Source organism: Tupaia chinensis, unplaced genomic scaffold, assembly GCF_000334495.1.
Source record: "Tupaia chinensis unplaced genomic scaffold, TupChi_1.0 Scaffold000042_2, whole genome shotgun sequence".
NCBI classification, from domain to species: domain Eukaryota; kingdom Metazoa; phylum Chordata; class Mammalia; order Scandentia; family Tupaiidae; genus Tupaia; species Tupaia belangeri.
The window spans coordinates 402,339-418,348 of record NW_006159498.1 but is presented as its reverse complement, the minus strand read 5'-3'; the positions used below and the strand labels follow the sequence as shown (position 1 = coordinate 418,348).

Below are 16,010 nucleotides of genomic sequence, written 5' to 3'. Positions count from 1 at the left end.
TGCGGCGTGACCGTCCCCCCTGGGGGGTGATTTCTCGCTTTCTGTCTCTATGTCTCTGTCTGTCTGGCGAGCGCACGCGCCCTACGGTGAAAATCTCTCCAAAAAAAAAAAAAAAGAGATGGAGAAATGAAGAAGGGATTACGGCATGGCCACACCCCATTGGAAAGGGCCTTCTCCCTCTTCCTCTCTTCCTGTCTGTCCCTCTCTCCCACTCTGTCCCTATCTGCTAAGTGTGTGTGCCCTCTGGCAATAAGAAAATATAAAATATGAGGGGTCTTCAAAAAAGTCATGAAAAATGAGTATTATAAAAAACAACAACTATGTACAGATTTCAACATATTTTTCCACAAAAATAAACTCGTACTTTAATTCTGCTTCTGCACAAACATTCTGATCCCTTGTGGTTCTGACCTCTCGTCCCAAGACGAAGCCCCCAGGAGACTGTAGATCCCAAGTGCTAGAGGAACCTCCACCAAGAGGTAAGGGGTTTCACACCAGCCAGGTACCTGGAGGCAGGGCACGATCAGGGCTCCACAGCCAGAGGGACCAAGAGTGGCCGTGAGCCTTGGAGTCCCTCCTGGGAGGACCAGAGCTGCTTGTTGTTCCACCAAGCCGCACCTCAGGGATGTGTTCTCTGCCATGTGGGAGCATCGTGCAGCAGTTCTGTGCAGGAGCACTTTAAAGTGGACACAGCCAGCACTGCCACTGTCATGGCAGGGCATGTGAAAGCTCTAAACAAAGACATCATCTCCTGCTGGGCTTTACAGGTAGAAGCAGCCCGAGGACAGCCAGAGAAGGCAGGAGAGGCGGTCAGAACCACAAGTGCCCCACAGCTGAAGCAGGCTTTGCCTCCCTGTGGAAGAACGGGCTTGGAGCTGGAGCCAGAGCCAGAGCCGCAGCATTCAAGTCTCTGGGTCTGCTTGACACCCACCACACACACACACACACACACACCCGCTTTTGTCTGTCCTTCCTCAGGCCACCACCCTTCCCCTTGGGGTATTCGATCTCTTCGCCCTCAGGCAGGGGCAGCTATGAACCCACTTTCAGCATCAGACTAGTGCAAACACAGCTCCATCTCTTTCTGTGTGACCTCGTTTCCTCTCTGTAACTGGGATGGCCAAGTCTGCTTCCCTGGGTGGGAACAAGGCTTAAAGAGTGTGCCAAACGCCTAGAGCAGGAGTGCGGGGCCTAGCACACAGAACACTGAGTGCTGCCTCTGCCACGGTGCAGCCTCTCATCCCAAACAGTGGGGTCCTGGGGAATCCTGGCATGCACTCAGCACCGACACACTCTGAGAGGGGCCCCTCCTGCAGGACTGGGGCAGAGCAGCTGGGCGATGCTCCTGCAATGGCGCTGGATAGGCAGGTACTTGCCATCCTCCAAAGAGCCACTTCTCCCGCCAGGCTAAACGACATAGCAGGGGCCTTCCTGGGAGTGCCAAGGCCCACAAGGCCCCTGGGACGAGACCTGGCAGCATCTGCTACAGAGCTACGTTCCCAGGGCCCTGCTGGCCTGCCGCTGCCCCTCCCTAAGAGCTCAATCCCCAGTAGCTGCAGCACCAGGATGCCAGCTGGCCGCGGAGGGGCTCCACCATGCCCAGGAGGCAGGTCCCAGGCATCTGGCCAGGAGCAGAGCCTTCTGCTTTGCTGGAAAAACTGAAAGGCAACTTTCCGCCTCTCCTATAGCTTCTATCTGCTGAACAAAGGTGGTGCCCGCTGCTCTATGAGGGGCAGGGCCCAAAGTATAAGACAAACAGCCTGTGTGTCCCCTGGGTCTGAGCAGAAAACAGCAAAGTCCAAGTCAGGCCTGGAGGAAAAGGCCAAGGCAGAATGAGAGCATCATTCTGGGGGCAGTGCCAATGGAGACAGGAAAGCTCCCTGGGGTCATTCCCGAGACAGACAAAGGACAGCACACACAGTGTTAGTTTGGACCATAGGCCCAGCCACCTGTGCAGGGGACCTGGTCTACGCCAGGCCTGCCTGCCTCTTCGAATCCTATGACACCACCATCTGACACACAGCCTGCCCACCCTGGAGGCTGTAAGAGAGCTAAGTGTGACGTGGAGCTGAAGACCCCTGAGCTGCTATCCTGGGACCGTGCAGTGTGTGGGGTCACTGGACAGGTGCTGTTATACACAGGGAGTGGCTGCTGACTCCCTGGGAACACCGGAAAACTGTTCTCTGTTCTGTTCTCCCAACCCCTCAGGGATGGGCTTAAGAATGGTCTATGTGGTGGGCACTCGAGGGGCCTCAGAAGGGTGGGCTGGGGTAGGAGGGAGTCCGTAGCCAAGCTAGCCATTCATTCTGACCGCGCTTACGCCAGATCCAGGCTGGGGATGAGGCAGGGCACAAGGACATGGCCCCTGCCTTCCTGAAGCTTACAGTGGACTGCAGGACAAAGGTCTTAAATAATCACAGCACAAATATTTAAAAAACAATACGCAGGGCCAGCAGGTGGCATGGTGGTTAAAGGCACTGGACTCACACATGGCAGACTGAGGTTCAAGTACCAATATTGGTGACCGCTTTCTCACTTTCCCTCTTTCTTGTTCTCTCTCTCTCTCTGGTCAAATTTAAAAAACAAAGTTGAATAAAATAATTATTTTTTTAAATCTCTCTCAAAAAATATAATAATATATAATGTTAAATTAAAAAATAATTCTTAAAATATGTATAATCCTGAAGTGTGACCAATGGTATAAAAAGTCTAGGGTACCATGAAAGGATAGGCTGCTGTTCTGGGGGGTCTGGAAATACCTCTCCAATCAAGCCACCTGAGACGAGGCGGAGGAGTTAGAGAAACCAATGAGCAAAGGAAGGGTCCCCCCACAGGGACCCTCAGCCTAGCAAGTGGCACTCAGGAACGTCATTTCCTGAGCCCTCGATGCTTCCTTGAGAGCACAGTCCTCCTGGAATCCCAGCCTCACCACTGGTGATTGGAGCCCTGGCCACATTCCTTCATCTGAGAATCGGTTTTCCCACTTGGAAAATGAGGTCCTTGTGATGCTGAAGTCCACATGCACATGTCCAGGCCAGGCCGGGCCCTGATCAGTAACTGGTGGCTGTTACTGAAGATGCCTTTTAATGAACTCTGCAGACAAATATCTATCATGAGCCCAGGACTGTGTTCCTCTACAGTCCAATGTGAATTGGAACAAAACAACGTTTAATGACAAGATTGTGAGAAATGACCTCCATCCTAATGAAGTCCGAGGCAGAGATTGCCAGTAACACCCAAATTCATTCTCTCCATATTCTTAGTCACAGGGCCTCACTTTTTTTTTTTTTTTTTTTTTTGGAGAGAGAGATGTTTGCTATGAGACCTGTGCACTTGCCAGAGACACAGAAAGAGATAGAGACAGAAAGCGAGAAAACACCCCTCAGGAGGTATGCCACACCACAATCCCTTCTCCTCCATTCTCCTCTCAGGATTCTGGGCACACACACACACTTGTACAGCATGAGCTTCAAGCCACTATGTCCAGGACTCAAACCGCAGTTGAGCACATGCAAGTCCAGCGCCTTAACGACTATGCCACCTGCTGGTCCCCAGACCCTCACTTTTGTTCAAGGCAGTAATGAAGTAACCAAGATGTTCCAGCCCTTCTTGTTGCTCCTGGTAATCACATGACTGAGGCTGGCCAATGAGTGGTGAGCAGAAGGGTCCAGATCACGGGAAGGCACTAAAGGGAAGCTGACCTAGAGGTAGGCCCTTTGTCCTTGCTGCCTTCCCCTCTCTGCTACCTGGAATGTGGATGGGATAGCTCCAACAGCCAGACAGACCACAAGTGACCTTGGGAATGAGAGCCGCCATGGAGACACCACAACCACAGCGAACTGACCACCTCCCACATCTTCACAGGAGAAAGGAATGAAACAACTTGTTATAGTCAATTACTGGCAAATTAATTTCCAATTACTGAGACCAGATGGCGTAATGGTTATGTCACTGGACTCCCACATATTTGGCTGTGGTTCGAATCCTGGATCTGATGCCTTAAAACTCATGCCAGGCACATGTGCTTGTAAGCCCAAGATCCTGAGAGGGAATGGAGGAGAAGAGACTGCAGTGTGGCCACTCTCCATTTCTCTGTTTCTGTCTTTCTCTTTCTCTCTGGCAAGTACAATTTTGCCCTATAACAAAACTCTCTCAAAAAAAAAAAAAATCGGGACCAGCAGTTAGTGTAATGGCTATGCAGTTGGACTCCCATGTAGTCAACTGCAGTTCGTGTCCCAGACCCGGTGGCTTAAAGCTCATGCCGAGTGCGTGTATGTGCGTGTCCAAGATCCTGAGAGGAGAATGGAGGAGAAGGAACTGCAGCGTGGCCATCCCCCCTGGGGGGTGATTTCTCGCTTTCTGTCTGTCTGGTGAGCGCACACGCCCTATGGCAAAAACTTCTCCAAAAAAAAAAACTCATGCCAGGTGCATGTATGTGCATGCCTAAGATCCCGAGAGGAGAATGGAGGAGAAGGGATTGTGGCGTGGCCACTCCCCTTGGGGGGGGTGATTTCTCGCTTTCTGTCTCTCTGTCTGTCTGGCGAGCGCACGTGCCCTATAGCAAAAACCCCTAAAAAAAATAATCCAAATATTAACGAAGAAAAAAAAAACAAGCGTCATTGAAAACATACCGACCGTGTCTGGGGCTAGCAGGTGGTGTGGTGGTTAAGGGCGATGGACTCCCATATAGCTGACTGTAGTTTGAGTCCCGGACCTGGTGGCTTGCTTTCTCACTCTCTCTCTCTGGTCAAATTTAAATAAATAAGTAAGTAAGTAAATAAAGTTCAGTTAAAAAAAAAAGAAAAACCCACACTGTGTCAGCCCAGTCATGTTTGTGCATGCTGCTAAAGACATTGTGTTCCGCAGGCTGGGATTATGAGCGATTCAGGCCAGGTTTGAGTCCCAGTCCAACCTGAAGGCTGGGGAGTGGTGCGTGCTTAAGATAGGAGGCTCTAGGAGGCTGAGATAGGAGGATCATGAGCTCGAAGCTCCCCTGGCCACCAGGAGGAGATCCTGTCTAAAGTAAGCTGAGTGTGGCGGTTATGCCTATAGTCCCAGCTGGGAGGCTAAGGCAAGAGGATCAGGACAGCAAAGTGTCTGTCTGTCTGTATACAATGTTACTTAAGCACAGAAGTAACTTCTTTCCAGGTGAGCTATAATCGACACACATCCCATTAAGAACCCCCAACTCTATGGCTTCCCCTGGTCACACGGACCACAGCAAATATGGGAGCTGCAGGCTCACAGAGCATGCCCTGCTGGCAGGTGGAGCAAATGCTTCTAGTATTTAAAACGGACTCCCAGGGCCAGCAGATGGCATAGCGCTTATGTCACTGGACTCCCCGCACGGTCACACACCATTTGAGTCCCGGACTCTGCGGCTTGAAAATCACATGTGCGCTTGCGTGCCCAGGATCCCGGGAGGAGAAGGAACTGTGGCATGGCCATCCCCTCTGATGGGGTGATTTCTCACTATCCCTCTCACTGTCTTCTCCATCTCTCCAGCAAGTGCATGTGCCTTAAGCCAAAAAAAAAAAAAAAAAGAGCCCTCAGGAGAAGTGTAGCAGGTGGCCCTTCAGTGCGGCCATATCCCTCCACAATCCTGCACTTGCTCCTGCAGGACTGGCTGGTGCAGCAGATGTTAGAGACGGAGGTGGTAAGGACGGTAGCAAGCACTGGTGGAGACCTTACCATGTGGCCCCAGTGCCCAGCATGGGGACACAGAAGTGCCCAAAGTGAGCACAGGGTGTCCCTCAGGATCCTGTTATGGCAGTGGTCCTCTTGTGACCTCAACCTTCACTGGCCCTTCTCCACCAAACTGCACAAGCTGGGGCTCATCTAGGCACCCCAGGTAGCATGTGACCGGACTGGGGTGTAGCCTTTCAGCAGCTGGCCTAAGAGATACCATTCCCAACATGCTGGATGAGGGACAGGAGGAAAAGTAGCCTCCACGGAGGTCCTTCGTGGACTCGGAGCAGTATCTGGGACGGCCAAGTCCTTTCAAGGCTGGGGGGGACTGCTGATGCACCCCTTTCTCTACTGTCCTCAGCTGCCAGGTCTCGGCACCAGCAGGATTGGGAAACCCTCAAGGCCACTCATTTCCCACCAACTCAATGGAGGTGCAACAGGGGGATGGCCCCTCCCTCACGTAGCATCTCTGGTCACTCTAAACCATTTCTTCATTTTCATACTTGAACACGGTGCATCCGATGCCTTGGGAATTCCAAACACTTCAAACGAGCTAAAGCTAAGACACAGAAAGGACCAGAAAGCAGGTCTGGCTTCCCAGTCTTCCTGCCCTCCTCCCCCAGCCCTGCACACCCTCCCTGACCATTATCGCATCTCAAGGGAGACAGTACACCAGCCCACTAGAGGCCCCAGATGCCATCATGCTGTGGAACTGCAGAGCCCCAAGGGCAGTATCCTGCTCTGACTAGGGCACGGCACTAGGCCCCACTCCAGAAGCAGTTTTCTCATCTGTAAAGTGGCAGCAACAGCCCCGACCCAGGGCTGTGATGGGGCATGAAAAGTCACGTATGAAGAGTACGCAGCTCAGGTGCTGTCACGCAGGGTTCAGTGACCATGACCAGCTATGTTGTTACTGTGTCTGTGAAAGCACAAGCGGAGAAAGAGGAGACAGAAAAAAGAATACACTGGTTGCTCTTAAGCAGAAGCAAAATCAAAAGGCAGACAGAACTGAGAGTAATTCTAAACTCCAAAGTCGTAAGATTTCTAGGAACTCGGATGACGACAGTAACAACCACAATGTGTATCAGGCTGAATTCCTGTAAAGAGCTTGGCACGCCACCTCACTCCGTGAGACATGGCATCTGCAGCACAGGCAGCAGGGCGGCTGGAGCACGGTTTGGCCACGTATACAATCTCTTTGGCTCACGGATTCCATTTCACAGTACTAATCCTAGAGATAAGACGGGTGGGGCGGGAGGTGACGTGGTTAAGGCATGGACTCTCTCACGGTTGACCCTGGTCTAAGTCCAGGCCCTGGCAGCTTGAAAATCACCCTAAGTACATGTGCATGTAGGCTCAAAATCCCAAGAGGAGAATGGAGGAGAAGGGACTGTGGCATGGCCATTCCCCTGGGGGATGATTTCCCACTTTTCTCTCACTGTCTGTCTCTGTTTCTCTTCGGTGAGCGCATGTGCCCTATGGCAAAAAACTTTAAAAAAAAAAAAGAGACAAGACACACATGTGAGTAGAGTCATGTGCAAAGACGTTTATATGCATCACTGTCTTCATGTTCAACCAAAGGGAACTAGTTAAGTCCCCCTTTTTTTTTTTTTTTTAAGTTTTTGATTTCTTCCCAGAGCAAGCAAGATAGAGAAAGAGGGACCAGCAGGTGGTATGATGGTTACGTCACTGGACTCCCATGTAGTCAACCACTGTTCAAGTCCCAGACCCTGTGGCTTAAACTCACACTGAACACATGTGCATAGGACATGCCTGAGATCCCAAGAGGAGAATGAGGAGAAAGGACTGCAGCATGGTCATCCCCCCGAGGGATGATTTCTCGCTTTCTGTTGCTCTGTCTCTGTCTTTCCAGAGAGCACACACGCCCTATAGCAAAAACCTCTGTTAAAAATAAAATAAAAAGATAGAGAAAGAAGCAGAGAAATAGCAACCCCAAAAGGATCTTAAGGCCACAATCCACTGCAAGCTTCAGCCACCCTGATCGTGCGCACAGGCATACCCAGCATATTCAAGGAGGTCTCTGGATGCAAACCCAGAACCATGCAGGTCAGCCTCAAAGAGCATCACGTCTTACCACTGTAGCACAGTCTGGCCCCTAAAGCCATCTGGTTTATCTAGGCACTGATGGTATTCACCCCAAAAATGATACGGATCTGTTTTTACTGACATAGAAAAATGGTCTTGATACAGCACTGAGTGAAGGGGCAGTAGGTATGATGTAATTCTACTTTAAAAGTGCTTTTTGGGGCCAGCAGGTGGTGTGGTGGTTAAAGGTGCTGGATTCCCACATGGCTGATTATGGTTCGAGTCCTGGACCTGGTAGCTTGCTTTCTCATTTTCCCTTTCTCTCTCTGTCTCTGGGGAAATTGAAAAAATAATAATAACAAATGGAGTTAAATAAATAATTACTTTAAAATAAATAATTTTAGATATCTATTATATATCACACATTAATAGTTTTCTTTGGGTAGTGAGATTTTGGATGATTTGTTTATGCACATAGAGAATATTTTTATTTATGTTTCTAGTTTTTCTATGATGGGCAGCTCCTCTGAGTGACTCCTTGCTCAAAATGCTCTCTATAACTGTGCTAAATTAATGTGTATTCCTCTTCAATCCAGAAAGGCACCTCAGATTCAAATCTAGTTGTGCCTAGGAGAAAACACTATACAGAGCAAACCCGAGGACTGGCTGTTACCCAGTTCTCTCTCTCGCTCCCTCTCTCAAGTCAGCATCCCAGGCTTTATATTAGCCCATAGGAGTTTGGTAATGATGAGTCAGTTTTCTCTACCAGATTACTTCCCAGTGCTCCAGGCAGATCAAGAGTCTAAACCTATTTAAAAAAAAAAAAAAAAAAAAAAAAAAAAAAGCAAAGCCTAAACCTATAAAACAACCACCCAAGCTCCTAAAGGCCCTACCTAGAGAGCCAGTAAGAGACCACCTGAAAGAGGAAAGCACGTAAGAAAATCCCCTGGACACATGATGAAGCTGAGAGTGATGAGGTCTGGCTCTTGTGATCTCCTGCAGCCCCTGTGCTGCCTCCCAGGCAGAGCAGAGCTCAGAAGCTTGCTTCTGCGTTTCCCGCCGAGGGCACAGAACACGGGGAAGTAGACAGGACAGATAAGGAGCAAAGAAGGAAAAACAGATCCAGCTGCTACCGTGACTAGTGAGCACCTGCTGCAGGGCCAGGCCTGGGAACTAAAAGGCCAACTATTTTTAGAATCATCATTTCAGCCATCGAGATGGAACCCTTACAGAAACTGGTCTGTCCTGCACTGAGTGGCAGCAGTCCTTGGGTTTACTCTCTTAACCAGCCGTCAGCTGAGTGAGATCAAGACATACCATTCCAATCTACAAAAAGGCACAAGCCCTCAGGTGCAGTCAAGTCAAATGGCCACGACAACCATGGCCCAGGGAGGGGCTCTGCTTCCAGCTGACCTTGCGAGCACTCCCGGCTAGGCGGGAAGCAAACCTCCAGCTCACCTGTGTTCCTCCACACACTCGAGAATCACATGTGTGTACCTGGACCCTAGAGCGCTCTCCCCTAGTTCCCTCACAGCGTGAGGGCAGACTCTCACCTCTGGAACATTTAGCTTGCTCGTATTACAGGGCACTCTGAGCTACTCTGGAGAAGGTTCTGCCAGGTGAAGAACAGGAGCCGCAGAGTCAGAACTAGTGCGAACTAGTGTGGGAGCTCCCAGGGGTGGGATTAGCAGAAAGGAGCAAAACAGTGCACAGGGGAGTTAGCGCTCCTGGCGACCTCACAATGGCCCTCTGTTGATGTTGCTTAAACAGCCTTTTCAAAAAGCACTTATTTTTTAAAAGCAGTGTGCTCACTGCTAGAGAGAAAGTGAGAAATCAACCCTCAGGGGGATGGCTACACCACAATAATTTCTCCTCCATTCTCCTCTCAGGATTTTGGGTGCACGCGTGTGCATGCGCACACACACACACCTGGCATGAGTTTCTAGCCACCAGGTCTGGGACGTGAACTGTGATCAGCCCTGTGGGAATCCAGTGCCTTAACCAACACGCCAGCTGCTGGCCCCTTCAAGAGCACTTTAAAAACAGCAGAAAAAGCTATGTTGCAGGACAGGTAAGAAAATCTGAGAAAATGCAACCTGTCCTGAGGCAGTGGAGCCACCCCTGTAGTTTAGGGTGCTTGGACACCCTGTACCGGTATATGTGGTGGCTCTGGTGACAAGGACATGGATGTCAGCCAAGGTGCATATGGGACTGAAAGTGCTCTATGGAATGCAAGTGGGAAAGAGATCTAACTAGTTATTTTAAATCACGTTATATAAAACCGCTTTTGGAAGTTTAGCTAAATTTGCATCACTCTAAGTCAAAACTGACCCCAAGCTCACACAAGCAGGGACAGAACTATTCTGGGTCTTCTTCTCGGGAACTGGGCACTCAGGTCACGTGGGGCTGCCTTGCTTGGCCACATGCGTGTGTCTGTGACTCAGACGCTCAGGGACCCCTTTCAGAGATGACTAAGTCTGCAGTCTCAGTGACACTGCTCAGGCATCAGACGTTTACCACGCACCCACCGAAGCAGACACTGCCCCAAGGGCTGGAGGGCCTGGTGGGCGAGACGAGCAGTGTCCTCGCCTGGGGAGTGGCCCGAGGGGAGAAGTGGCTCTCTCACTGCCAGGAGACGACAGAGCTGAAATGGGACCTTGGCTGTCCTGGCCTGTGCCCCACGTTCTTCCTGTGGCACTACCAGCCGGCCTCCTCCTCCACCCCCCCAAGTGTTTTTCCAAATACGCATTCTGTGGGATCTTACACTCCCAACCGAGCGCTCTGTGCCCTGGTATTCCATCACGTGCATTTGGTTTACGTGGATTTCATGGCTTTCAGAACAAAAAACTGAAGAGTGGCCACATGGAGACCCAAGCCTTGGTAAGGTCAGGGCTGGGGAGGGAACTGGGACATGAAATGTGCTGTCTTCTCCAGGCCTCTCCCTGGGGGGTAGGGGGACAATTCTGGGACTTTGAAGGACAGTGTGGCCACAGGTCTTTGCTCTACTAGTTGACTTCAGAACCTCTCACTTTGCACTTGAGAAATCAACTCCTCATTTGAAACGGGTCCCTAAGCTTCAGGAGCCACAGCACTCAGAGCCAGCTCCGTGCCTCAGGAGCTCTGCCAGGAGGTGCAGACAGCACCACACACGTATGGACACCGTACACACCATGTGCTTTCCTAAGTACTGAAACGGGGCAGACAACATCTAGCTTGGGGGAAGGGCTATAAAACACAGAAATAAGTAAAATACAGAGACTTCACACCATGATGTGTGCCCCATTGGAACAGGTCAGGGAGGCAGTGCTGTGGTGCTGCAGTTCGGAACAGGGGAGGCCTCACTGAGCAGGAGCATCCTGTCAGGATGACAGATGAGGAAGTGAGCCAGGATGTCTGGGGGAGAAAAGTGCAAGGCCCAGACAGTTCCCAGATAGCCCTGGGGCAGTGGCTAGCACAGAGTGGGTACAGGAGAGTGGGAGGAGCTGAGGGCAGGAAGCAGTGGGGAGTGGGGCTAGGCTAGGATGTCCGTTTTTTTGTTTTGCTTTATATTTTTTGCCATAGGGCATGTGTGCTCACTGGAGAGAGACAGAGAGGGAAAGCGAACACTTTACCCCTCAGGGATGGCCACGCCACAATCCCTTCTGCTCCAGTCTCCTCCTGGGATTTTAGGCATGCGTGCACACAAACCTAGGATATCCACTTTTTTCAATTGTTTATTTCATTTTATTTATCATTATTATTATTTTGACTATTGAGAGAGAGAAAAAGGGAAAGTGAGAAACCAAGTCACCAAGTCCAGGACTTGAACTGCTGTCAGCCATGTGGGAGTCCAGCACCTTAACCACCACAGTACCTGCTGGCCCCAACTCTCTGTTCTTTAAGTGACTTGACTACCTGTGTGAGAAGACTTAAGACTCTGGACTTAACTAGCCAACATTTCCTCCGACTCCCTATGGAAGCTGCTCAACTCCTGGTCCCTGATCTCAGAGGGTTGCAAATCCATCTGGGAGGCTGAGTGCACTGAGCACTGACCAAAGATCGTAGCCAAGGCCCAGCAGGAGTGACGTGAGACTCTAGGACAGCCTGCATGAGAAAAGAGCCACCTGTGGGCTGGGTCTCACATGAGGCGGACAGGGAATTCCAGGGACTCAGCAGGAGCATTAGGAAGTTGTGATCAAGGGCCCAGCCTCCCAGCCAGACCTGCAGCTCCTGGAGGGCAGGTGCCGCGCTGGGCCAGTCTACCACGAGCAGCAGCACAGGACATACGGGCTGAGTGCTGGACAAGAACCACCAGTGGGCTGACACTTCTGAGAAGGAGCCCTGCTCTCAATCCTGTTTCAGCTCTCTGCCCCCGCTTACCAAACTGGCAACTGAGAGGTGCGACAGACCTTTCTCTTCCCCCAAACCTTGACCAGTTAGCAAGTCCATGGGTCAAAACACTCTCAGATCCACTATCTTATCTAGTGGTCAAGGCTGCAGAGGAGAAGTTGGGCCTTGGCCCATTCCAGGTGTGCCCCAGTTCATGCCAGCTCTGCCAGACTCTAACTCAGACTTCTCCAAACCAGGCCCCCACCTAGCCCCTGCAGATCTTTCCACAGCCCTCGCTGTGGCCTCTCTGTGCAAACTCCAGCAAACTGGGCCTTTCTGCTGATTCACTTGCCAGGAGTTCAGGAATTCCTTGTTCCTCGTCTTATCGCCCCATGTCATAATAGTCGCTGGACTCTCACATGGCCAACGGCAGTTAAGAGTCCCAGACCCGGAGGATTGAAACTCACAGGCATGTGTGTCCAAAATCCTGAGAGGAGAGTGGAAGGGAAGGGACTGTGGTGTGATCATCCCCCAACCTCGCTATCTCTGTCTCTCTGGTGACTGCAGGCACCCTACAGCAAAAATCTCTCCAAAAAAGAACGGATGCTTCTGGATCATCCAAGCCACAGACCACACAGGGGCTCACAGCCCAACAAAGCAGGAGCACTGAAAAAGTGGCGAGAAATGTTCTCTGGAAAAATGATCCGTGATTATGAAAAATGCCTCCTGCTGTCACGGAGAGGATGCGAGGGCCTCCTCGCTGCCCCGCACGGCTACATACCATCTCCACTTGGTCTAACATCGGCCTTCCCTAATCTCGGCACTTACAGGAGGTATGGGTCTTCATCTGGCCGAGGCTTTGTTCTTCACTTAGGGCCTGGGAATACCACAGCCTGTCACACAGCTTCCAGGTGACCGAGAGGAGCCTCCGACCTGGTCTGCCAACAAGTCTAAGCAGTACCGGTCCCAGAACTCCACCATTATCACCAGAGTGCTGCCTGATGACTCAGAGCAGCAGAGGTGGTGACCAAACCCAGCCGGCCCACCGGCTCAGGACCCAGCACACCGCAGCTTTCTGGTAGGTGCCCTGGAGGGTGGGGATTCTGCTGCAGGCCCTGGCCAGGTGTTCCCTCCCTTTGCAGCACTATATTGAAGTGCAACCTCCAACACCTCAAAAAGAGACTGTGTCTGGGAGAACGCTGACAAGGCAGAGACAGAGACAGAGGTCTTTTGTGGGGTCCTAGAAATGGGCACGTTTTCATTTTGTGCAATCTATTTCCAAGTCCCCTCATGGAGACACAAAAAGGCTCCTGCCACCATGCCAGCCTGGCTCTTCTCTCTCCTCCCCACTCAGGGCCAAGGTCCTCTGCAGAGTTCCCCTCTGCAGAGCTGCCTCTCAGCAGCAACCCTCAACACGCAGGACAAAGACGCCAGAGTAAAACGCCATGACTTTAACTGCCAGGTTTCCCTCCCTGTGTCCTCTAGGAGGAGAGGTGGGTCCCTGCACTTGGAACAGTGTCTCTGAAAGTGGAGACAAACTTTCACAGGTCCCGTCGTCTCTTCTCCCTCTTTCAGACAAGTGAAAGGAGTCAGGGGTGGTGTCTGTGACTACGGAACAAAGGACCTGGGCCTACGGGACTCAGAGCCATGACCTCTAACTCATCAGCTCTGTGGCCCTGTTCCCCTTGAGCTTAGAAAGCAGACAGGGAACATGCAGGTTCAAACTGGGAAGGCTTACCTTGGAAAGAGCCAAGCAAGGCACGCAAGGTAACAACTCCTTTTCATGACTGTCAACACGATCTTTTGGGGTAACCTGGCCTTTGGGACACATTCCATTAACTCCCTCTCAAAATTTTGTTTCCTGAACATAGCGTGTTTCTGATCTTAGGATGCTTCTAGCATCAGTCTATAGAAAAACCTCCAAACTCCTTTGGATACTCAATGCCAAGAAACAGGCAGACTTTTAAACATCAGGGGCCTCTTAATTAGAAAAAGATCCACGTTAAAGTATGCGTGCTTAACTACTTGGGAGGGAAATACACTGATGACTGCAACTCCCTTTGGCATTCATCAGCGGAATACACGATGGACTGTTAACTGGACAGATACCTGGTAAAGTTCCATCAAAAGCTAATTGCATCTAGCTGGTGGTCCACGAGTGATCACTACAGAATTCCTTCCACTTTCCTGTATGCTTCAGATTTTATTCAATTGAGCGGAGGGTCTAGGGGTAGAGGAAGTCTCCTGAGATGGCAGGTGACTGGGAAACCATTCTGGTTAAGGGCAGAGTGGTCCCCCCACCCTTCACGTAGAGCAGCCCCAGGGGAAGAAGCCAAGTACCAAGGAGAGCGTCATATGTGGCCGGGCCCAGCACCAGGCCCCAGAACACACGCGAACTGGTATACACGCTGCGGAAGCCCCTACCCGGACCCTCCACTCTCCTCACTGGGACAAAGGCTCTCTGCCCCAAGTGTGCCTGAGAACTACCCAGGACCTGACCGTTACAGCTGTTCAATCAGAACCTCTGCGGATGAGTCCCAGGAATCTGCCCTTTACAAGCGGCCCGGTGGTTCTGACGCAGAGGATCCTAGGCCCACACCTGGAACCCACGGCCGCTGGCTCCATCTCACCTGACACCTGTTGAGAGGCCCCGGGGAACCCAACTACATCGGGGGTCTTCGAGACGATGAAGTCGGGCCCACAGCGCCCCCGCCTTCACCGGGCCGCGGCAAGCGAACCACATCCCCGTCTTCCCCGCGCCGCGCCGCGAGCCAGGCGGGGGAGGGAGCGCGCGGCGGGGCTCCTCCGGGACCGCCAAGGTCACCCGCGAAGCCAGGGAGGGCTGCTCGGCCGCGGGGACCCTCCTCCAGATCCCCTTGCTGGTAAACGGCCCCCGCCTCGCCCCGCCCTACCTCCCGCTGTAAAACGGAGCGGGCATCTCCCCCTGCCTTCCCGCACCGATGTGGGCAGGCGAGACGCGCGGGCCCTGGAGCAGCGGCCGGGCCCTCCTGCGCGACACCCCCGGCCGTGCGGCCAGGGACGCGAATCTCTGCAGCCCCGTGGCCGCGACCACATCGAGAGCCCCAGGCCCACCGTCTCGACAACGAGCCCCGCTACGCCGCCCCCGCCCCCTTTACCTCGAGAAGCCGGTTGCCCGAGGGCCGCAGAACACCCGGACAGGCCGGACAGCGTCTGGCGCTGAGAGACCGAGACCCTCAGCCCAGTGGGACTCTGCGCGCGCCGCCCCCGCCGCCCGGGGGCCTCTGGGACTTTAGGCACGCGGGCGCCCAGCCCTCGTCGCCAGAGGGAGTTCCAGGAGAGGCCCAGGTGACTCACCGTCCTCGCTGCCCCGCGGCGTCGGCCGCAGCAGCAGGAACGGCCGCTGGCTGTCGCGCTTCTGTCAGAGGAGGGTAGGCTCCGGAGGAGGGCCGAGGTCGGCGCGTCTCGCCGGGGGCGGGGTCGCGCGGGCACGTGACGGGCCTGGTGACGTCAGTGGGAGCGGAGGCGCTTCGGCGTCGTGCGGTGCCTGGCGGGGCTGTGCACGTGGGAGGATGGGGCCTGCTGGTCAATCGAAAGGAGGGCTGGGGAGTAGACGAGGGGCCGTTAGGGCCCCCTGCCCACCTTGCCAGCTCCAGGACATCGCCCCGAGGAAGGCTCGCTCCTCTAGGGCCTATTGAATTTAGGTGTTGTTCTAAAGTTGGGAATCATAGAGTCAATGTCAGTCCACAAGGAATTCCCCGAATGCCCCCGTGGGGAAGGAAAGCAGCAGAGTTGTTGAGCAGAGTGAGAGCTCCAGGAGTTAGTCCAAAGCTCCAGTCGTGACTTCCCACAGTGTCCAGGCTTTATTCACATCAAACGTACACACGAGCAAGCATAGTAGGGTAAAGGACAGGGAGACGTGAGCTTGCACAGCTCCGCGAGGGAGCTCTACTCCCAGAGTCCGTCCAAGGCCAGCGCCATCAGCAGGA

At 52.6% G+C, this 16,010-nt stretch overlaps 1 protein-coding gene and 1 long non-coding RNA gene across 3 annotated transcripts in view; one reads left to right on the top strand and one right to left on the bottom strand.

Moving 5' to 3' along the window:
• The window catches only part of CDIP1 (cell death inducing p53 target 1), a 32,644-nt gene extending 17,141 nt beyond the window's left edge, over window positions 1–15,503 (bottom strand). The window contains exon 1 of one of the 2 annotated variants that reach the window (XM_006140735.2): window positions 15,379–15,503. The gene's annotated coding sequence lies outside the window, so the exon portion shown is untranslated. Of the gene's footprint in view, window positions 1–15,179; window positions 15,310–15,378 lie in introns of those variants that run through there. The other variant, XM_006140734.3, reaches the window with a different exon arrangement.
• On the top strand, window positions 9,727–13,497 carry LOC114008364 (uncharacterized). Its single transcript, XR_003549912.1, has 2 exons — window positions 9,727–9,805; window positions 12,610–13,497. It is a non-coding gene; the product is annotated as an uncharacterized LOC114008364 (long non-coding RNA).
• Window positions 15,504–16,010: the final 507 nt, after the last annotated feature.